The following is a 21,572-nucleotide window of genomic DNA, read 5'->3' on the forward strand; positions in this document are numbered from 1 at the left end:
CTCTCCCTCTCTCTCTCACACACACACATTCACATTCTCTTTCTCCCCCAATCATGGGTGCTGCTATAGGAAACTTGGCTAAATTTGGCTCCCTCTGATGAAACACAAGACTTATGAAATTGAGACATACTGGTAAGATGCCAGCAATTTTATTTATTACTGAAGGCTAACAGCTTATAACCAAGGAAGGAACTACTAGTTAAAGAAATGAAAAAGTATCAAATGAGGTAGGTGAAGGGACTTTAAGAGATGAAGCCACACATTCAAAGAAATTAAATTTTAGAGATAACAATTGACTTGCTAGAAATTACACAAGTTAGCAGTTAATTTGTTTTAAGTGCAACACCTCCTTGCATTTATATAATACTTTGGTTTAGAAAGTAAATAATTCACATATTATTCTTACTAGCCATGGACCTTGGCCGGCAATCTTTTGTTTGTGGAACTCTTCTGAGGCCTAACTAGGCCCTTTTAATGGCCTCTGTAGGCTTATAAATTTGCAATACCTGCTAACTATTATAAAAACTAATAATCAATAATATTAATTAGAAAATTTAATTTTGCTTATAAACTACAGCTTTCAACCTAATAGCTTATATATTTAACTGATGACTACTTTGACTGAAATGCCTATAGATTTGAAAATGATTGCTTTTATTTGATTCTTTTGCAACCACAAAAAATTTTTAAAACAATATATTACTGAACGAAAATTAAAATCTTATACCATCAGACAAATGTATAAGGAAGTCAGTCAACCTACAATGATTTGGGTTTTAAAACAACCATTTAATATGCCATCATTTCTTGCAGTAATTAGATGGAAGGGCCACTAGCCTCTTAGGGACACTCTCTGAAGTGAGATGGAGTATAAAATCAGTAACAAAAAATAAATAAAAAAGATATTCCGGACAGTAACAAACCACAAAAAAAATCCAAACAGCCAAAGTAATCATGACCAAAAAGAACAAAGTTGGAGACATCACGCTATCAGATTTTTAAACATATTACAAAACTACAGTGATCAAGCCAGGCATGGTGGCATAGGTCTGTAATTCCAGCTTCCAGGGAGGATGGGGGAAGAGGATGGCAAATTTGATCCATGGACTAAACCCTCCAAAACTATCAGCCAAAACAAAATAAATAAATAATCTCATTATCCATTCAGCACTTATGAACATTTCTACACATCAGGCATAGTGCTCGTTACCACATATACAAAGATAACAAGACCGAGTTCTTCTCCTCAAGGACCACATAATTGTTAAGGACAATAGGAAACAATGCTGTGTCACTAACTGTCAGATTTAACAAGTCCAAAATCTGTTCCTCCTTCAGTTATTCCTCTAATTCAATAAATGGCAATTTTACTCTCAGGCACTAAGCGAAAAACCTGATTCATCAGTTTTTGGTTTCTTTTTCTTTTGTTTTTAATTTATCTCTCTCTCTTTTTTTAAAGTTATACATGATAGTAGAATCTATTTTGATATATTTATACAAGCATGGAATATATCATATTCTAAAAAGGATCCCAGTCTTGTGGATATACACAATTTTGAGATTCACTGTGGTATATTCTTATGTGTACATAGGAAAGTTATGTCAGATTCATTCTACTGTCTTTCCTATTCCTATCCCCCCTCCCTTCCCTTCATTCCCCTTTGTCTAATCCACTGACCTTCTATTCTTCCCTTCCCCCACCCTTATTGTGGGTTAGCATCTATCTACCAGAAAAAACATTCAACTTTTGGTTTTTTGGAACTGCCTTATTTCACTTAGCATGTTAGTCTCCAGATCTGTTCATTTACCAGCAAATGTCATAAAGTCATTCTTCTTTATGGCTAAGTAATATTCCATTGTACATATATGCCTCAATTTCTTTATCCATTCATCTGTTGATGGGCATCTATGTTGGTTCCATAGCTTAGCTATTGTGAATTGTGCTGCTATCAACATTGATATGACTGTGTCACTTGTAGCACACTGAAAGAACCTGATTCATCTTTGACTCTCTATTTTTGTAGCAGCTGCATATCAAACTCATCAACAAACCTATCAACTACACCTTAAAAAATATAGCTATATTCCAATCACTTCTCATCACCTTTAATAACTAAACCTTGGTCCAAATCACCTGCAAATTTTGTCTAGAATATTGGTTCTTAAGTGGGTAAGATGGTGGTGGATTTTGCTCCCCAGGGGATATTTGGCAATGCCTTGGGAATTTGGGTTGAAACAATTAGGGAGGTGTGACTGGCATGTTTAGAAGTTAGCAATGCTGTTTAGCATCCTACAATGCACAACATGAACAAAGATTATCCAGTCCAAAATGTTAACAGTACCACTACTGAAAAACTCTAACCTAAAGTTTCAGTTAGGCCTAAAAAGTAGTTCTATTCTCATTGTGCCATATTAATCACCGGTGCCTTCCCAACCAAGGACAGAAACGGGAGAGAATGAAGAATTCTATAAGAACATTACAATAATCAGAAGTGTCTAGTAATGAAATAGACAATCTTTGAAATATTATCATCCCCATCAAGAAAGATGCAGCAACAAATTACTCTCCCATCAATTTCCCCTCTGCCTGTCTATTAGGACTCAGTTCAAATGTCATACCTCTACCAAGTTTTCCAACAACCCCTCAAACAGAATTAGTCACTCCTAGAGAGATCTGCCTAAACTCTCATCACACTTACTAAGAGTATTTGTTAATATTTCTTTTTACCTATATTCTATACTCTCAGGTAAAACTATATTCTATATTCTCAGCCCAAAATAAGGTTGTGTTTCAATAAAACACAGGCACCACCATCAATGCTATGGAATGATACAGAATACAAATACACTTTTACAAGTACACTTAAAAGGGATTAAGGTCAAATGATTTTCAAATGATTAACCAATATCCATTCTTATCTTTATCCAAATAAACCACAATTTTGTCCAGGAAAGCAATGAGATAATCAATAATCCCCCTGAAGAGTTAAGAACCCTCATGATTCAATCATTACCTAAAAGCCCTATCTCTGAACCTTCCTACACTGGCGACCATACTTTCAACACAAGAGCTTTTGTTGGGAGGCATTCCAGAGCCAAACCATACAGCATCTGTGTTAGTCAGCTTTTTGTTGCCAAGACCAAGATGCCTGACAAGAACAATTTAGAGGAAGAAAAGTTTATTTTGGGCTCACAGTTTCAGAGGCCTCAGTCCATGGTCAGCCCACTCCACTATTCTGGGCCTGAGTGAAGCAGAACATGAAGGCAATAGGGCAGGATGGAAGAACACTGCTCAGCTCATGGCAGCAGGAAGCAGAGAGAGAGAAAGAGAGAGAGAGAACACAAGCACACTAAGAGCCACAGACAATATAATGCTATCCCCAAGGACACACACTGAGTGACACTACTTTCTCCAACTACACTCTTCCTGCCTATAGTTACCACCCTGTAGTTCATCCAACTTGTTAATCCATCGAACAGCTCAATCCACTGATGAGGTTACAGCTCTTATCACTGCCTAAATGCTCCACCTGAATCTTGTGGTATTGGGGGGGGGGGGGTCTATGCTCCCAAAACATGAGCTTTTGAGGGGACATCTCTAGATCCTAACCGTAACAAGGAAGTATTCAAAGAATGATAGAGACATGTCAAAAGCAGATAGAGACCAAGTTGAATGGAGAGCTTACTGGCCAAACTGGAATTTCAGCATCAAAAAAATAATAATTATTATTAACAAAAGCATGAGATTATTACTCATTGAATAAAATGAGTTCATATAGATAGAAATAACTAAATACTTGAAAGTTTGGCAAGGAAAAAGGTTTACATAATTTTGTAGTATTGCCCTACAAAATACATATTAATCATAAAGAAGAAAAGAATAACTTCAGAGTGGAGAAGCCTGTCAGACACCAATTTAAGCAAGTTGCCAAAGTGAATAGCAACAAGATTGAGACAAACTGAAATCATCACCATCTGAAAAGATGCATCGAGAAGAACATAACATCAGTTCTGTAATACTTCCTGCCAAACCTGCATAACCTGAAACTAGTTATGACATTTTAAAAAATACCTGAAATATTCAATATTCTACGAACCAGTTGGCCTGTAATCTTTAAGACTGTTAAGGTATCAAAGTCAAGGAAAAACTGAGGAATCTAAAAATACATGACATTTAAATGTAACCTGACTCTGAACTATATTCTTTTGTTATAAAAGACATTGGGACAAGTGGCAAAACTTAAGTACGTCTGAAGATTAATTAGATGGTAGTAATGGGCCAGGGCACAGTGGCACATGCCTGTAATCACAGCATCTCGAGAAGCTGAGGCAAGGGGCTGGGGAGATAGCTCAGTCGGTAAGAGTGCTTGCAAGGCCCTGGGTTTGATCCCCAGCACCCAAAAAAAAAAAAAAAAAAAAGAAAAAGAAGCTGAGGCAGGAGGATTGTGAGTTCAAAGCCAGTCTCAGCAACTTAGCAATACCCTAAGCAACTCAGCAAGACCCTGTCTGTAGATAAAATATTTTTTTTAAAAAGGGTTAGCGATGTGGCTCCATGGTTAAGCATCCTGGGTTTAATCCCCAGTACCCCTGCTCACAAAATTAGATGGTAGTAATGAATCAATATTAATTTCCTGATTTAGATGGTTGCATTTTGCTTACATAAGACTGTTCTTATTACACATGAAATATTTTGGGGCTGATGTAGCATTATGACAGTAGCCCATTCTCAAATGATCCATATAATAAAAGTTTTGGATTATTTCTAAAAAAATTTTAATGAAAAAGAAAACAAATGACAAGGATCTGGAATAGAGCAGTAACGGTGGAAGTAGTGAAGGGAAATGTTCCAGGATCACATGGAAACACAATGAAGTTAAAGGAAAGGCTGTGACTAGACTCTCAGCCTCATATTCCCTTACTACTGTATAGAACTCAAGGATTGCCAAGGAAAATCATTTTCTAAAACTCAGAAGCTTATGCATCTGGTAATGATTAGACGTCAGAGGTTGTGGTAGAAGAAAAAGAAGATGGCATGTCTTGAACTGAGTCAAGCTGAGGTTTCAAAGACACCAGTCTTTTCGGTCCTAAGACTCCCCTATTGATGGGTATGAAGCTTAATGACCTCAACTGTTCCTTCAACACTGAGATAATGACTCTGTTATTCTAAAAGTACTTGTTCTGATTTTGGGCCAAACCTGTGAGTGTGTGAATAACCAGTTGACTAAATTAGTCTCAGACCTACTGTCTCCTCCAGAGTTCAGAACTATTTAGGCTGTGGGGACAAGCTAAACTGTTAACACGAGCAAATTTTATCCATTCTTAAAATGGACCGATGTGACCTACACCATAAAGACCTTTTCAAAACAAGGGGGAGAAATAGAGGAAAAGATTGCTTTACCAATAGGAAGGAAAATATAAGAGAAAGAATACAGACTCTAGAGTTAGACCTAGTTGTTATTTCTGACTCTGTCCCTTAGGCTGGTTTTTTAAATGCTCTGAACTAGAAGTTCTTATCTATCAAATGGGGTTAAACAACTATTGTGAAATGTGGAAAAAATATGTTTAAAGTACCTATCAAAAGTGCCAAGAACATAATAGAGGTCTAAAATGTAGTTATTGTTTAGCTACATTGTTGCTATATTATTTGCAACAATTTACAATTATTTACTATATTATTTGCATTCTTTTATAACATCTATAAGAATTTGCACTGAAGCTTGCATTTGCATTATTTGTTACATTATTTATATTATTTTTGCTATAATATTTACAACTCTGAATTTTTGCAAATGATCCATATGTATATGGTTTGCAAGCATCTAGAGTATCATTTATACCTCATGTAAACCTTGAGAAATTATGTAATAGAAATGTTATTCTCTTTTCAATTTGATAGGAAGCATCAAAAGAATAAACTGACTTGCCTAATGCTTAACAGAGTAAATAAACAACTAAATGCCAAAATGTGTCTTCTCAACTCCCTCTCTAGTGGTTCTTCCCCCTTATAGAGCTTATGCCATGCTGAAGTAAATGGTCTTTCTCCAGAATTACCCCTTTTCACCAGAATATGAACTGAAGAAGACAAATAATCTCTCTGAGGTGGGAGTGCAAGTAAGGTCAACTAAGAAATAAATAAAGCATCTTTTTCCCACTCTGAACTAGAAGAGAAATAGTCATCTATGTAGCTACTACTAACAAAATGGCACTCTTCAGAAGGAACAAGTAAAGGAAGTCCTCAAAAACCAAGTAATTTCACAATATGCTATAACTAGAAAGGATCCTAAACATCACCATATCCAATTTTCCTATGTATAAATGGTGTAACTGAAACCTGGAGAAGCAAAACCTTGCCAGTGTTCACAAGAATGTGGAGAAAATTAGAACTTTCATACACTGAAGTGAGGTTGTAAAATGGCACAATCCCTTTGTAAAACAGTCTGGAAGTACCTCAAAAGGTTAGACATAGCATTAGCATGTGGTCCAGCAATTACAATCCTAGATACATAACTAAAGTAAATGAAAATATTCATCCACATAAAATTAAATGTGTTTGTAGTAGCCTTACTTATAATAGCCAAAAAGTAGAAACAACCTCAATACCCATCAACTAATCAATGGATGAAGTGTGGTATATCCAAACAGTATTATCGGGCAATAAAGACAACTGCATAGATACAAATAAACACGATTCCATACAATGAAATGTTAATCAGCAAAAAAAAAATGCCAAATTATTTAGCAATAAAAAGTACATGTTACAGTCTATATAAGCCTTAAGTATATTATGCTAAAAGAAAGGAACAAGACAGAAAAGATTATATATCATATGATTTCATTTATAGGAAATGTTCAAAGTAGGCAAATTAAATCTATAGAAATAAAAAGTAAAGCTGGGTGCGGTGTAATCCCAGGGACTTAGGAGACTGAGATAGGAGGACTACAAGTACAAGACCAACCTCGGAAACTCAATAACTTGGTAAGACCCCATCTCAAAATAAAAAATCAAAAAGGCGAGGGATGTAGATCAGCACTAGTCTCAAAAACTATAACCAAATTGCTGTATAATCTTGAATAAATAGTCTCTTATCACTCAAATCCCTTCCCATTACCTATTAATTTAGAATTTTTACAAATAAAGTAACTTCTGCATACAGGCACTGTGCAGGGATACTGTGGCGAACAAAACAGAGTCCCTGTACTTAGGAAGCTTACACAGGATAGAATACTGCAGAAGTCAGATATTAAATAAATGAACAAGCCAATAACATAATTTGAACTCATCACACCGTCAGTACACCGTCAGTGCAACATCGGGAAGTAAGATGTGGGCAGGAGAGTACATATGCAGAAAAAGCCCTTACCAACAAATCCCAGGTTGCAAAGTCGAAGTAGCTTCTCTCAGCTCTCCCTCTATCACAATCAGCGTTTCCTTTTCATTTTTTTCACCTGACTACCTACTACCTGATACAGCTGAAAACATCATTGTCAACCACAAATAAACACAGAATGTATAAAACATGCAAGCCAGCTCCATCAGTTTATCATGCAATGTAACACAAGTTCCCTTCTCTCTGAATCTCAGTTTCTTCAAGTATAAAATGGGAATAACACTACCTACTTCACAGTATTGTTCTGAGGATAAAACTGGAAAAAGTACTCTGAAAACTAAAGTGTTTCATCAGGGAGACAAAACAATACTCAGCAGCCAGTTAAGAACATAACAGTAACCAAGATAACTTTAGAACCTATTTCACAGAGTGACTAAAAGGATTGAATCAGACAACATGCAGGTAAATAAGGTACTTAGCACAGTTCCTGACACATACTTATAAAAAGTTTAGTGAATTAATAGCAACTAATTCACTCAACTTTCTTTCCCTCAATTTCCTCATCTATGTTAAACAGTGATAATAATAGTACTTAACTCATAGGATTATTATGGGGATTAAATGACTTATACTTAAAGACTTAGAATGGTGTCATAGTATGCACTATGTAAGTATGAGATTATATATTATTATTAATTTTATCTTTTAACTGTCCCCACAATTTATATGTATATAGGTCATTGGTTCTCAATTAGAATTGATTTTGCTCCCTAGGAGACATCTGGCAATGTCTTGGAGACATTTTTGATTGTCACAATGTAGGAGGAAGGGGAATACTATTAGCATTGACTGGATAGATGGGTGCTACTGAAGGTTCTATAATACACAGGAAAGTCCCACATCCTCAACAAAGAATTATACAGACTCAAATATCAACAGTTCTAAAGGCTTAGAAACTCTAATACAGACTAAACAAACAGAAGTTCTATCTTCTGAATCCCTCTGAACTCTCAGAGTATATGAGTTTCTTTCTACACTTTATTAGACAGGTATAAACATTTTAGCTCTTCCCTTACTTTACCAAGACTCCAAATGGGCAAGTAATTTACAAAATAACAGCGATTCAATGGGAAAGCCAGGACTGGAAGCCGAGTTTTCTGACTTCCTAGGCTGGTGCTCCTTCTATGAGCTTACCCAAAGATTTATCTCAGGTACCTTGCAAGCACTTCCTCTCCTCTCTTCCTCTTCTCCTCACTACCACTCTACAGGTTTAAAAAAATCAAGATCTATCTCCAACAAAATCAGAAGTCAGATACAGGGCTGACTTCCCTCCCGACTCTCCCAGTTGCCTCCTTCCCCGAGGATCTGCCCTTCTGGGCTCCATTCTAGGCAGAGAGCCCTTCTTACTTACCTTGCCCAGGGGTCCCCTTTCTTATAGGGGTACCACTAGTCTCTCCCAAGGTTAGGCAGGCAGGCGTTCTGCCTGAGAAGTTTAACTTGAGTTAGACAATGTGAATTAACTTCCTTTTCCCAGCCTACGGGAATGAACTGGGCTCAGGGAGGGGCCAAAGGCAAGTTGTAACAGCTTACATTGGACTTTCTCCCCAGGAAGTGGCTTTAAAAAGAAAAAAGACTGTTAGTATCTTGGTGAGAAAAACACTGGAGAAAAGATACATAAGAGAAAAAGACGCTCTGGGCTTTATAGAGCACCCAGCCATATACAGGATATCTCAAATATTCCCCACATCTAATTCTTACCAGTATTTCAATGACAAAGCCCACTTCCTGAAAAAAGGAAAATATTAAGCAAATATTCATTATGTGCCAGCCAGTGTGGTAATCTTACCTCATTTAATCTTCACAGCTTCTGAGGTAATTATTATTCCCATTTTAGAGATGAAAAAAGTTGAGGATTAGAGAGGTTATGTAACTTGCCTTAGGTCACTCAGTCCATAAGTAGCAGAGCTGAAAATTTATTCCCATATTTTTTAGACATCAGAAAACTAAGCTCTTGTGATAGTTAATTTTATGTGTTAGCCTCACTGGCCACAGGCTGCACAGATTAAACTTTTTTTCCCCAGGTATGTCTGTGAGGGTGTTTCAGGATGAGATTAGAATTTGAATCAGGGGACGCCATGTAGGTGGGCATCTGCTTAGGGTCTGAATAGAACAGGAGGCAGAGGAAAGATGAATCACCCTTTTTGCTTCTGCTTATCTAATGAACTGAGACATCTCAGTTCTTCTCCAGGTCTTCAGACTCTGACTAAAATGTATCACTGGCTCTCCTGATTTGCCAGTTTGCCAATGGCAAACCATGGGACTTCTCAGTCTCCATAATTGCATGAACCAAATTCTCACAATAAAAATGGGGTAAGGAGTAGAACACAGTTGTTTTTCTGGACAAATATAGCTCTCAACTACTTAAAATGTTGTTGCTTTAAATAAAAGTTTTTAATTTTATTGGAAACAGGTTTGTTTTTGTTTTTGTTTTAAGTATAGGTATTTTTAAGCCACAGTTTAGCCTTATATACTGCATGGACTTTCAAGAGTTGCTATGTGGTATATAGTCAGAATCTCTTTGCTTCTAAAACCCATGAATTGAAGGTCAAATATTAAATATTGAAGTCTCATTACAATATTTCCTTATTTCCTCATGTATAACACATCATCTAACACATGATTCTCATGTACTTGTTTTTTCTCATCTCCCAAATTCCTAGTGTCTTCCATGTGAACAAACAAGGTTACAAAGCTATAGGGTCACTGGCCCTGGCTCTTCCTGCTTATGGTGAAAAGCTTGAACATCTTGGAAGAAAGGGACGTAGAACTTTCTACTGGGGATTATCAGGACAGATTTGATGTGGGAATGTTACGTGAGTCTCTAAGGTGGTAGGATTTCAATCACTGCTTGTTTCTTAGCTTTGTGATAGGTGGGTACAGGACATCCCAAAGTAAATAATAGACAATCAAGGACTTTGAGGAACCAGGCTCTAAGACACACACCTGTAACCTTAGCTATTCCAGAAGCCAAGGCAGGAGGAACTCCTGACCCTGAGTAACATGGCAAGACTCCACTTTAAAAAACAAAAACAAAGGACATCAAGTAAAAAATATTGTGTTTAGAATTAGAAAGTAGATCAGCTTAACTGATGTGGAGTCTCTATAGTTATGGTAGATGATACTAACAGGATATATTGAGACCAGATTATGGAAATAAAGGCAGACCAAAGATGTAGATGTTCCGCAAATAATGGTAAGCTAGTATTTTACCAGAATCAAGCTGGTGATAATGAGCAGTCTAAATTAGAACCGGGGATGCCTTCTAAAGATTACTTAGGTACTTGAATACTCAACTTTTTTAAAGGTAATTTTTCCCTTCTTTTAACACGTATTACACCTGCTATCTGTATCATATGTTAATATTAAGCACTTAAATTCAGCCTTGTCTTTCAGCCTCATAACCAAGTCTTATCTTAGTTACACATGCATCAAAAGATTTGTTCTAGAACCTGTGCTAGGTCCTAAGAATAAAAGATGTAAATATCAGGCAGTTTTTTCCCTAAAACAGAGTTTCTTAAATTGTTTTGACTACAACTTAAAGGAAGAATGATGCATTTTACATTGATAACTAGTACACACATGTGTGCAAGTGCACGCATGCACAGAAAAATTAATAAATATAAAACTACAACAAAAGTTTCACAAAAATAATCCTTGCTCTTTCTACATACAATATATTCTGGTATTTTCTCTGGTGGATTCTATTTGGTCCAATCTACGATTTTAAATCCACAACTCAAGGGTTATGACTTACAGTTTGAAAGCAACACTGCCCTTGAAAAACTCCCAGGTCAAAAGGGATGATAAAGCATGAGTAACAAAAATAATTACAATTAACATTAGCTAACATTTTAGGTACTGAACACTCTGATCCAACCCAAGAACCAACCCAGCTGTTGTCTAAATCAAATCCACATTTTTTTTTTCACCATACCATATTGCCAGTGCAGTAAGAGAATTTCTAAACTGAGGAACACTTCCATGAGGAGTGTTTTGGTCAGTTTTTTCACTGCTATGATCAAAAGACCTGACAATAAAGGTTAGAGAAGGAAAAGATTAATTGGGGGCTCAGAGTTTCAGAGGTCTCAGTGCAAAGACAGCCGGCTTCATTCCTAGGAGCTCAAGGTAAGGCAGAACATCATGGCAGAAGAATGTGTAGAGGGAAGCAGCTCAAGACATATAATTAGGAAGCAGAAAAGAGACTTCACTCGCCAGATACAAAATATATACCCCAAAATCATGCCCCCAATGTCCACCTCCTCCAGCCACACCCTACCTGCCTTCATAATCCCCATCAGGGGATTGATCCACTAATTGGGTTAAGGCTCTCATAATCATTTCACCTCTGAATGTTCTTGCATTGTGTCACACATGAGCTTTTGGGGGACACCTCATATCTAAACCATAACAAGGAGTGAGGAATGAGGAGATAAAGGGGGATGTCAAGAAACTTCACAAAAGTGAAGATTTCTGAGTTGTGTCTTGAAGTCGGAATTTTCCATATTTTGGCAGAGGGAGGACGGGATTAGGAATGCAGCATTTTACTTACTTACCTATCTCCAAAACAAGTCTTCAAGCTTCTAGAGGTGCTCTATAAATGTTTGTAGATGAAACCCTTTATCTTTATTGTAATGTTGAAAAACAGTTTGACAATTTTAGGCTGAAATTTATGGGGATTTTTTTTGCTTTGTTTCTTTGGTACTGGGGATTGAACCCAGGGACACTTTATCACTGTGCTATATCCCCAGTCCTTTATAATTTTTATTTTGAGATAGGGTCTCACTAAGTTGCTTAGGGCCTTGCTAAGTGGCTGAGGTTGTCCTGGAACTTGCAATTCTTCTGCCTCACCCTCCAGAATCACTGGGACTATAGGCATGAGCCACTATACTTGACTGAAACTTAGTATTTTTAACAGAATCTGCCACTCCCAACTGAAATCTCAAGGTATATAAGCTACATGACACTTCAAATGCACAGTTTCAGAGCTTGGTAACAGCTTCTCTAGAAGAGCTGTCTAAAAAAAACATCCAGGACTTACTACCAAGAAACCAGAGTCCTATCCAATTCCATCACAGAATCTCCATGTGTAACCTTGATCAGATGGCTTTACCTCTCTGAGATTCAGTTACTAATCCATAAAATGGTTGTCAGAACAGATCATGTGACCAGTACATTTCTTTACTGATAAATTTACCAAGTCCATGAAAAAAATAATCTTAAGAAAACCCATTTGCACACAAAGATGAATCTGAGGTTCTAGAACTGTTTCTGGATCTCTATCTTGCCTGACTCTTAGCTGGCAGTAAAAGGGAAGAGAGTTACATCCAGTGTTAGTCAGTTTTTCACCATTGTGACCAAAATACCTGACAAAAACAACTTACAGGAGGAAAGGCTGGCTCACAGTTTCAGAGGTTTAGTCTGTGTTGAGCCAACTCCGTTGCTCTGGGTTGAAAGTGAGGTAGAACATCATGGCAAAAGGGCATAGTGTAGGTCCATTGCTCCATTCATGGTAAGCAAGAAGTAGAAAGAGAGAGAAAGAGAAGAGGGCACTGGAAAGATGAATCCATCCAGGGTTCACTCCCAGTGACCCACCTTCTCCAGCAACACTCTACCTGCCTACAGTTATCACCCAGTTAGTCCATGTAAAGTAGGATGGAGTTACAGTTTCCATAATCTAATAATTTTGCCTCTGATTATTCCTGCATTAACACAGGAGCTTTAGGGGCATCCCTCATACCAAACCATAACACACCCAATGGTCTGACATCCATAATTTCATCTGTCTAAGCCTTAGTTTCCTCATGTAATGAGAAGCCACAATGTAGCAGATTTCAGTTTAAAGAACCAAAATTTCCAACCATGACAATAACTGCCTCTAGTAGTTATCATCATAAAAGGATACAAGCAGATGTTGTGAGCTATTTGGTAGGAACTTCACAGAGGGAATTCAAATATGGGGTAAAGGCTATGCTGAAAGCTCTTAAAGGGAAATTTTAGTCCTGAAATTCTATAATACTCTCTGTACACAATAACAGAAAGAATAACCCTAAGCAAACTTTGGAGAGGAAAAAAAAATACTCAAGGAGATTTCTGGTCCTTTCCATCCTGTTTTTGTCCTCCTTTCTATCTCTACCTTAGTACAAAGACAATCACTCCGAGAGACATCATGGTTATACCTGCCTTCTCTTTTCATGATTTTTTTCTAATTTATGGACAGGAGAAGAGAGGTGACATTGTCGAGGGAAGAACCATTAGGTATATGTGCAGATAGGTGCCCAGGTCCACACAGGGAAAACATCTAAGGAGAGTGGGAAATAATAAGATAATGCTCTACCCAACAGTATCTAAATTCAAGGTAACCATTAGCTGCTTGGGCTACAAAGATTAATGGCCCCTAAAACATAAAGTTAGGAATCAAGTATGATATTGAGTCTAACCCCAGTCACCCAGACTAGTATAAGCCACCCCTGTCATTGGAGAATCAGGCATTATAAACTGAATGCCTAGTATCTCCACTGGATGACCTTGACCCAGTCACTGCTTTGGTCTGAAGCTAAAAAAAAACCCAATTATAAAATGTGCCAATTCAAAGTGTGAAATGAATATATCAGACAAGATTTGTGAAATTTCTTCTAGTACTGATTTAACTACTCTAAAATGGTATTTTTAAAATTTTAATTAGCATCAACCATAAATTCTTGGAAGATATACAAAAAAATAATAAATACTTCAAACCTAGTGAGCACTTACTAAGGCAGTACTTAACATGCTTATTTCCTTTAACCTCAGAGCAATCCTATTTTACATATGAGAAAACAAACTCAGAAAGGTTAAGAAGCTTGCCCAACGTCACACAGGTGTGTAGAGGACCTGGAATCTGACTTAGATCAACTGATTCTAAATCCAAACCTCTTTTGAGAAAACCATTCATTTCTAGGTTTTTAATGCAAAATAGAGTATTTTCCTGGAAAACAAGAAAATAGAAAGTTAAGGAAAAAAAATTAACTTCAATTAACTAGCAAAGACCTGTTTGCTTTTTTCCATATTTTTATTGGTGCATTATAATTGTACATAATGGTAAGAGGTTAACTGTTATCCATTCATAACATGCAGAACATGTTATAATTTGGTCAATATCATTCCCCACTATTTACCCTTTTACTCTCATCCTACCTCCCCCTGGTCCCTTTCCTCTACTCTATTGATGTCCCTTCAGTTTTCACGAGATTCCCACCCCCACCCCATCTTTCTTTTCCTTTTTCCTCTCTAGCTTACACACAGGAGAAAAAACATGTTGAGGCTCAACTTTCTGAGTCTGGCATATTTCACATAACATATTCTCAAATTCCATCCACTTTCCTGCAAATGACAAAATTTCATCCTTCTTTATAGCTAAATAAAACTTCATAGCATATATACACAACATTTTCTCTATCCATTCATCCATTGACAGACAACAAGGCTGCTTCCATAATTTGGCTATTGTGAATTGTGCTGCTATAAACATGGGTATGCATGTATTGCTATATATTGTATGCTGACTAAGTCTTTCGGATAAATTCTGAGGAGTGGTACAGCTGGGACATACAATTCTATTCCCAGTCTTTGAAGAGCCTCCATACTGATTTCCATAGTTCTATTAATTTACAAACCCCCCCAAAGTGCATGAATGTTCCTTTTTCCCCACATCTCACGAGCATTTACTATTATTTGTATTCTGCGGTGTTGGGCGTTGGAACCCAGGGCCTTGTGCTTGCAAGGCAAGCACTCTACCAACTGAGCCATATCCCCAGCCCTTATTATTTGTATTCTTAATGACTAGTTATTCTAACTGGAGTGAGATGAAATCTCAGTGTAGTTTTGATATGCATTTCCCCAATGACTAAAGATTTGAATCTTTTTTCATATATTTATTGGCCATTTGTATTTCTTCTTTTGAAAAGTGTTTAATTCATATGCCCATTTATTAATTGGGTTTTTTTTTTGGTAATGCATTATTTTTAGTTCTTTATATATTGGAAATATTAATCCTCTGTCAGAGAATAGCAAAGACTTTTCTCCATTTCTGTAGGCTCTTTCTTCACATTCTTGTTTCCTTTACTGCACAGAAGTTTTTTAATATGATGCCGCCCCACTTATTAATTTTTGGTACTATTTCCTGAGATTTAGGAATCCTATTGAGGAAGATGTTGCCTGCATCTATATATCAGAGTATTGACCCTACATTTTCTTCTAGGAATTATATAGCTTCTGGTCTAATTTCTAGGTTTTTTATCCATTTTGAGTTGACTTTTGTGAAAGGTAAGAGATAAGGGTCTAGACTTATTGTTCTCCACATGGGTAATCAGTTTTCCCAGCATCATTTGTTTAAAAGTCTTTTTTCTCCAATTTATGTTTTTGGCACCTTTGTCAAGGATCAGAAGACTGGATCTGTGTGGGTTTGTCTCTTTGTCTTCTATTATGCACCATTGGTCTATATGTCTGTTATGTGGTTCAGTATCATGCAGTGTTTGTTACTATAGTTCTGTAGTATAATTTGAAGTCAGATATTTTAAGATGCCTCCAGCACTGCTTTTTTATTTATTTACTTATTTTAGTTGTCAATGGACTATTTATTTATTTATTTATTTACATGTGGTGCTGCAGACTGAATCCAGGCTCTATCACTGAATCACAACCCCAGCCTCCAACATTGCTTTTTTGACTTACAACTGCTTTTGCTATTCTGTGTCTTTTATTCTTTCAGATGAACTTTAAGACTGTTTTTCCAAGTTATGTAAAATATATCATTCATATTTTGATAGTGATTGCACTGAATCTGTATATTGCTTTTAGTAATATGGCCATTTAAAAAATATTAATTCTGCCTATCCATAAGCATGGGAGATCTTTTTTTCTTTCTTCTGTGTCTTCTTCAGTTTCCTTCTTCAGTGTTCACTGCAGAGGTTTTTCACCTCCTTGGTTAAATTTATTTCTAGATATTTTATTTTATTTGTGGCTATTGTGAATGGAATTGTTTTCCTAATTTCTTTCTCAGAAGATTTATTACTGGTGTATAGGAAAACTGTTGACTTTTTGTACATTGATTTTGTAACTTGCTACTTTGCTAAATTTATTAGCTCTAGGAGTCATTTGGGGGAACTTTTTGAATTTTCTAAGTACAGGATCATCTACAAACAGTAATAATTTGACTTCTTTCTTTCCTATGTTTATCCCTTTTATTTCCTTCTCTTGCCTAATTGGTCTGGCTAGAATTTTTAGTACTATATTGAACAGAAATGGTAAGAGTAGATATTCTTCTTCTCTGACATTCCAGATTTTAAAAGAAATGTTTTCAGTTTCTCTTCATTCACTATGATGTTTGCTTTGGATTTGTCATGTATAGCCTTTATGGAGTTGAAGTTCCTTCTATGCCTTGTTTCAAATAACAGTAAGCATTAGAGCCACCAAAATCAAAGAAACCTTCTAATCTGCTAAAAGGAAATTTCATCTGAATTTCTCTCACCTCTACCAGTTCCACTAGTTTATTCTCCAAAAGACGGATAGGCCTGGGTACCATATAGGTCAAAAAAAGTGTTTACACTTAAATAATCCAAGGAAGCAGATACCAACTTAGAAGTCCTTCTTACCTGCTGAGGACTTACTCAGCCCACTCTTTTCTAGCAGGCCTGTTTTATGATCTTTGCCTTTCCAAGGAAGGTCTTTCTCCCTCTGGACTTGGCTCCTGGCTCCTGAAGATGTTATATCACTTTAGGAACAGGAGATACAGCCATTAACAACTAAAGTCCACCTCTGCCAACACTGTTTAATATATAGATAGAGAGATAGATAGATATAGGTAGATACATAGATATATAGATATTATATATACTGTTTAATATATATGTACAGATATATATACCTATATTATCTATATTTTTTTTTCTTTAATTTTTTTAGGGGAGGAGTGGGGAAAGTCTAGATTTCTTAGGAGACATTTAGGTCCACCACTCCACTATTCCATGTATAGAAATGTAAAAAGAAGTACTCCCACACTACCTAGGTTATGCCCATTAGCCTGGTCCAATGGCAAGAGAAAAAAAAGACCCCTTTCTTTCTACTGAGAAATCCTTTAAGACTTAAAATCACTCAATCAACTCAGTCATTTCCAAGATTTTTGTAGAGCCTCAAAATCTTTTTCCAATCAATTCTTAAATTAATACTAATATTTAAACAGGTAAAAAGTACAGTTGCTCTGGCTAAAATTGAGGCGGGTAAGTCCACTTCTTCAACCTCTTCTCACTTCCCAAACTTACTCCAGTAGCCTGTGATGTTCTACTTCAAAACCCTGAGACTCTAGTGTAACACCCCCATGTTTTGCTTAAGAAAACTGGAGTCCAAAGAAAGGCTATGACCTAGAATCACACAGTTAATGCAAAACTGGAACTCAAATTCAGATGTACTGATTTCAAAGCTAGTCGATTTCCCACCTCATCACACTACTCCTCTGAGATTGATTACTTAAAAACAAATGCAAAAGTTTTTAAAAATACTAAGTGCTGGAGGTATGTGCAGTTCTCTGACTAATTTTCTCTATAGGTAAAAGTCAAAATGCTCAGACTTGCTAGGACAATTTCATCAGGTCTGGTGCTTCCAACATTCATCCATATCTGTTGTTTGTAGAAACAGGAATGATAACGTTACTAACTTAGAAAGATTGCTAATAGATACATGAGACCCAAGAGTCTTCTGAAGTATTCCCTGTTCCCTGCATCCCCAGAAACCCATCACTTAAAGACATACGGGAATTCTCCCCATATCTTCTAAGCCTGGAACATGGAACAAAATGAGAATTTGCTTATTTAGGTTACCTTCTTCATAAATGATGTGGGTAGCCGGGTCTCAAAGTTTCTCTACCATTGTGATAGCCAGCTTTCAGATGGCATCCAATGATCCCTGACTCCTGGTATTTACATCTTTGTGTGGCCCTTTCCCATCTAGTAGAAGGGTGGGTCTATGTAACTAAAAGAATACAATGGAAGGATGGTATTTCATTTCTGAAATAGGATTATAACAGGCACTGTAGCTTCTGTTTTGGTTGTTCTCTCCTCTCTCAGATTACTTCTTTAGGGAAACCAATTGAATTTACTATCATCTCATTTACTCTGCTGTTGAAGTTTTTGCACTTCAGGCATAACTACGACTTTTCTAATCCTTTAACTTCCTTTATAGCTTTTTCCAATTCAAGTTGGCAGATTAAGAACACAAAACAAAACAAATGAACAAACAAAAAACATTTACCAGGCTATACACCTGGATCCTAACTTCTGGGGAGAGCAAGTCAAGAGGATCACAAGTTCAAAGTCAACCTCAACAACTTAGCAGTAGAGATATGTGCTTCCTGGACAACAGGATTATTTCATCTAGAAAGAATCACCCAACTAAAACACATAAAGAAATGGGCCCAACATGTATAAATCACTTGCTCAAAATCACAGAGAGTTAACAAGAGTTTGAACCCAGGTCTTATTTTTGTTACCTTTTTATACCATGTCTGCTACTGGTCCACTTAATATAGGGTGAATCAACAGCTCATGCCACAAAATAAGGAGACAGAGATGTTTCCAAAGGTCTAATTTTGGGTCTCCTTTTACCAATTTTGAAAAAGTCCTTTGTGTTGGGTGTGGTAGTACACACCTATAATCCCAGTGACTAGACAGGCTGATGTGGGGGGATCCCAAGTTCAAGATTTGAGATTAGCAAGACCCTCAGCAACTTAGCAAGACACTGTCTCAAAAATAAAACAGAACTGGGGATGCAGCTCAGAGGCAAAAATGCTACTGAGTTTAATCCCAAGCACAAAAAGAAAAGAAAAGGTCCTTTGTGTTGGACTTTCCCTGGTAAGAGCTCAAGCAGTTGGGATAAGAACCCCATAATCCAAGTGTCTGATTCTAATAATGACAAAGCTTGGAGGCAAAATGCTTCAGAAGCACTAACACTGTTTCAGGTCAAAGATTAGCTCATATACCCTGTCCAGGGTAGTGTGAAAGTAGCAGTTTTTCATCCCTTTTTAGAACAGAACATGCCCAAAGGTAGGTGTTATTACATCTGCTAACCAGCTGAAATGAATTCATTTTTAAAATGCCAAATTACAGGACTGCCTACAATTCCAATTAAGGCATTAAAGATTCTGGAGCAATTTCTTAACACAGAGCAATTATACAAGTGCCACAACTACTTGCTAATCATTCCACCATGCTCCCAATTGAATTCTTGCCAATCATGGCATTAAACACAACTACATACTCAATTTGTGTGTCTGTCATGTATGTACAGAAAGAATACTGAATTAGGAGTCAGAAGAAGATTTCTAAATACAGTTCAAGCTTTGCAGTCAGCAAACCTGTGTTTGAACTCCAGGTCAGGAGCTTCTTTATCTCTCTGGGCTTCAATGACCTCATATGTAAAAAAGGCATAATGCCTATGTCAGAGACTTGTGAAGATTAAGTGAAAATATCTATTAGGCAACTTGCACAGCAGTAAGCTACTCAATATATGTTAGTTTCCTCTCTTATCAATCACCTGATATATGCTGGGTACTTCTAACATTAGAAGGGCTACTTGTTTTGAGGAAATGTTTAAGGAGAGACAGGATATATGAACAAGCAATTATAATGCAGTACAATACAAAATACACATTACAGGGGCTGGGGTTGTAGCTCAGTGGTAAAGGCACTGGGTTCAATCCTCAGCACCACATAAAAATAAAAAATAAAATAAAGGCATTGTGTCCATTTACAACTAAAAAAAATTAAAAACACATAAAATATATATTACAATAAACACTGTAATTAAATTAATTTAAAAGGAAATGTCCTCTCTATAGGTGGTGAAATAAACTCAGGACGCAAGAGAGAAACTTTTTATCTACTGGCTAAGGAACCTAGGCTTTCTCTTCCTCTTTGGGGATAAGACTTCATCTGATGGGCTTTTGGTGCAACCAGGTTTGAGGAAGGTGCTTCCACCACTTCCTGAGGCCTTGCACAACTCAATTCAACCTCAAAAGGGAACACTGGCCCTCACAGAAACAGCTTTGGGGGGAAAAAAAAACTAAACTAAAGCAGGCACAGGACCTTAAAGGCAACTAGGCAGTGGGCTTAAAGAGAGAGGGACAGAGGGGCTACAGAATATCAGAGGTAGCAACTCTGTTATCATATTAATGGAGGAAGCAACGGAACAGTTGCAAGACCATCATCTAAATGTTTGAGTTATCAGGGGCCAAAGAGGTCATTCAATTCAACACCTCTTTGTCAGTAGAGAAACTGAAGCTCAAAGAGGGGACCAAACAGGCAGAACCAGGCCTAAAACAACTTAACGTAACACTGTATAGTTCAGGCAGGCTCTTTTGCTTGTATCATCTGGCATTTTCTCAAGAAAACACAGTGAAGGTGTTAATTTTCCCAATTAAACATGAAGATCTTTTTGTTGTTTTGTGTTTTTTGGTGATAGTGGACATGGAACACAGGGCATGTGAGGCAAGCACTTTACCACTGGGCTACCTCCCCACCACCACCACCCCAGTTGTTTGTTTTATTTTGTTTTGAGAAATAAGATCTCAATATGTTGCCCAGGATAGCTAGAATTCCCCAGGTCCAGCAATTAGCTTCCACAGTAACTGCAACTACAGGCATGCACCGCTACATTCAGCTAAGATCTTAAAGCTTATAATGGTTTTGTTAGTTACCCTTATTGATTTCTGGAATAAATAATACTTTCTTTTTTGGTCCCATAATTCATTTTAAAATTCACTAGAGGATTAGGGCTTCCCCAGACAAATAATGTGGACTAGGAAAGTTTCTCAATACACACATTCCACATGTATTTTACTCTTTGAGTCCGTCTATGTCTCTCCAATATACTAAACACCCCAAAACAAGTAGTCTGTTAAAAAAAAATGTATACATATATGCTGCATCTATTTCCTACCACTCCGACACTTGGCATGGTTCTGTTGGAGTAGAGGATTCAACACTTGACATGGTTCTGTTGAAAGATCATCCTCCCTTTTGGGGGCCACAGGCGTGGCATGTCTCCATGTGTAGTTGCTTTTTAATATTAATAATCAATGTATCATTAGAAACTTATTGGAAAAACATTGGGAAGGTTTTACTATATTGGGACACAAAATAGTACACAATAAAAATT

General features: G+C 36.9%; 1 protein-coding gene across 3 annotated transcripts in view; it reads right to left on the reverse strand.

Annotated features, from left to right (window-relative positions):
- Pak1 (p21 (RAC1) activated kinase 1) overlaps positions 1–21,572 on the reverse strand; it is a 139,145-nt gene that overhangs the window by 84,295 nt on the left and 33,278 nt on the right. The window contains exon 1 of one of the 3 annotated variants that reach the window (XM_047516781.1): positions 8,740–8,760. The exons of the other annotated variants lie outside the window; for them this stretch is intronic. The gene's annotated coding sequence lies outside the window, so the exon portion shown is untranslated. Of the gene's footprint in view, positions 1–8,739; positions 8,761–21,572 lie in introns of those variants that run through there. 3 annotated transcript variants of the gene reach the window in all.

The sequence above is a fragment of the Sciurus carolinensis genome, chromosome 11, assembly GCF_902686445.1.
Source record: "Sciurus carolinensis chromosome 11, mSciCar1.2, whole genome shotgun sequence".
Lineage (NCBI taxonomy): Eukaryota > Metazoa > Chordata > Mammalia > Rodentia > Sciuridae > Sciurus > Sciurus carolinensis.